The sequence below is a fragment of the Chelonoidis abingdonii genome, chromosome 11, assembly GCF_003597395.2.
Source record: "Chelonoidis abingdonii isolate Lonesome George chromosome 11, CheloAbing_2.0, whole genome shotgun sequence".
Lineage (NCBI taxonomy): Eukaryota > Metazoa > Chordata > Testudines > Testudinidae > Chelonoidis > Chelonoidis abingdonii.
The window spans coordinates 26492858-26495888 of record NC_133779.1 but is presented as its reverse complement, the minus strand read 5'-3'; the positions used below and the strand labels follow the sequence as shown (position 1 = coordinate 26495888).

The 3031-nt window shown below is 51.3% G+C and overlaps 1 non-coding gene across 1 annotated transcript; it reads left to right on the top strand.

The window, feature by feature from the left end:
• The first annotated feature begins 2336 nt into the window (after positions 1 to 2336).
• Positions 2337 to 2419, top strand: TRNAS-GCU (transfer RNA serine (anticodon GCU)). Its single transcript has one exon. It is a non-coding gene; the product is annotated as a tRNA-Ser (tRNA).
• The last annotated feature ends 612 nt before the right edge of the window (positions 2420 to 3031 follow it).

Below are 3031 nucleotides of genomic sequence, written 5' to 3'. Positions count from 1 at the left end.
CTCAGCCAATCAGGGTAGAGACTGAGGACGCGGAGGCAGTTCTCACCAGAGAGCCCAAAGGATGACCCAGTCACGTGCTGGGATCACTGCCGGAAACATTTCAGCCTACATTTGGGTGGAACAGGGGGTTATTGACAGGGAGGAGACTCAGGTCCTTGTTGTTCTCTTTTAAGACCAAGGAAATAAGTGATAACCACTTTTATGTTTGATTAATTTTGCTGCTTCTCTGCATTAATGGTCTCTGAGCAGTTCATGATTCTCTCTAATATTCCAGTTCTCCTCGGATACTTGCTGAATAATTACTGTGCACTGCTGTTGGTCTGGAGCTCATGTCAGAGCACTTTATTCGGTCATTCAGTGTATGAAATTCAAGATCTGATGATTATTTTCAAAATCAGGGCTCTTGAGTCCTATTCCCAACTCTGCCACTGACTGGCTGTGTGACCTAGGACAAGTCAATTCTCCTTTCTCAACCTTAGCTTCTCCCTCTGTCAAGTAGGGATAATAATGATCCGGTCTTATCTACCTCAACACACACACACTGTCTCTCCCCACACACAAACAGTCTGCGCACCGCAGTTGAAAAGCAGCTGGGCAAAACTTGTACTTTGGCACTTCCCCATTGCCCCTGGACAATTCCCCTCCCCCTTCCCACCCAGATCCTGCACTTCCAACCCTTGTGCCTCCTTCACACCTAATTCCTGCCCCCTCCTGTGCCCTAACCCGTACACTGTGTTCCCTTTGCCCTTAACTCCCACGCTCCCCTTCTGTGCCATCAGCCATTGCCCCTCTCCTGCACCCCCTTCATCCCTACTTCCTGCCCCCTCCTGTGCCCTAACCCCTACACTGTGTCCGCTTTGCCCGTAACTCCCACACTACCCTCCTGTGCCACCAGCCACTGCCCCTCTCCTGCACCCCCTTCACCCCTAACCCCTGCACCCCCTCCGGCACCCATGTGGGGAAAGTAACCTGTGTGTATGGAGCAGCTGGTATTGCTGCCCGCTCCTCCCTGGAACGCTGCTCTTCCGGGCACCCCTAGGAGCTCCGGGGGTACGGTGGGGGGCAAGAAGTAACATCATCTGAGTTCCCTGCATCCAGGTCACTTTCCTCAGCTGGGCTGCATCAGGGAAGGGCAGAGAGCAGCAGCTTCTGATGCTCCCCTCACAGCACAGCCCAAGTGGGGAAAAACACAGGGAGACTGGCCCTGAGCAGTGGTAGCCTGGGCAGCATGTAATGGAGGCTCGGGTGGGCTCAGCCTCCCGAAACCTTGCGTCGTCAAAGAGACAGTGGGGCCCATGACTAGGTAAGAAATTAGTCCCCTTGGAAATTCCCCTGTCAGCCAGGGCTGGAGGCTCTTTACTCCATGCTACGGCTGGGCTGCAGCAGGGAGCAGAGCTTCTCTGGTCTCGGGGCACAGCGGGGCAGGGGTAAGGTGTGCAGGGTGGGACAGTGGGGGAGGGGTGGAACAGAGGTGACATAGGTGGATGGGGCCGTGAGTGGAGAGTGTGGAGGGGCAGACCAAGACAGAAGTGGGGGGCTGGTTCTGTTCTGGGGCTCTGCACTTTTCCCTGCAACTTGTTCTCCCTTTCCCTGGGCTTTGGCATCACTAGTCCCTGCTTAGCGAGTAGGGTTCAGTGGTCCCCAAAATGTGGGGCATGATTCCTAGGGGGACACAGAGGAAGATTCATAGGGGCACCTCAGGGGCTGAGCCAGCCCCCATGGAGGGAGCACCACTCAGCCCCACTCTGTCCCAGCTCTTTTCCACCCCACCTCAGCCTGGGCCCCTGACTCCCAGCTCGGCCTTAACCCCCTTACCCCTGTCTGCACCCCTCTTCAGCAAGCAACAGCCCACTCCCAGCCCCGGTTTTCGACTGTGGCTTCTGAGGGGTCACAGCCATGGTTAAGAGGGCACAGTGTGAAATGTTTGGGGACCACTGGTTTAGGGTGACGTTCTCAATCACTTCTACAAAGTCCAATAAAAGCTATTCCTCACCCACCTACCCCTCCATCAGGACTGACTAGGTATGTTCTGCTGCCCTTCACTCATGCAGGAAGGATAATAACATTTCATACCACTCAGTGCTAAAGTGATTTGTAACCCGCCACCAGCCAAAACTGGTCATTTTGGGGAAGCGGCCCATCATGCTGCATAGCTAGGCAGAGTAGGTGTGTCTGTGCAAACACGGTCTGTTCCTGAAGTCTTTCCCACAGCTCCTCACTAGATGTGAGGGGGAGCTCATTCAGCCCCTGCTTCCGCTTAGTATTTAAAAACACCTTAGTGTCCCTATCTCTGCTGGCCTTAGATTTCTCCTCCTGTCCATTTCTAACAGCTAGCAGATGAGGTGGCCGAGTGGTTAAGGTGATGGACTGCTAATCCATTGTGCTCTGCATGCATGGGGTTTGAATCCCATCCTCATCGGATGCATTTAGTCTTCACCCCTTCCTTTATAGACAACCATCTCCCCATTTGGTACAATGACAGATCAAACAATGTTGCTTCCTGCAAACAAAAACCTACTCAGAAACCCCCTTGCTTTAAATAAAATGTCTAAATCTCAAATTTCTAAAAAAAAAAAATTTCTCTAGTCTGCTATTTCTTAGTTTTTATCTCAAAAGGTAACAGCCTCATAATCTTCCCCAAACACCCTGGGACCTCCCAAATTATTAAAATACCCCAGTTCTCAGCAAGGCCTGACAGTGACCCACAGCTAGAGTGTCTAGACCAAGCTGTTCTGAAGGAGGCAACTCAAACATTTTCTCCCTGCTTCCCTTGGCAAAGTCTGACTGGAAAAAAAAATTCCCCAAACTGTAAATTTTCGGCTGAAAACCAATACTAGTCTGTTTGGGGACTTTGCTTTGAATGTATTATTTTATCTTCTGATTTATAAATCAGTTTTGTCATCCAGGTGTGTTCCAGCTGTTGAGTTGTGAGGGAGAGATGCCAAGTCATGATGTCTCTACCCTCTTTCATAGTTTCTTCCAACTTTCTAGAAAGCTCCTTTGCTATGATGTGAGTCAAGCAGTGTCCATT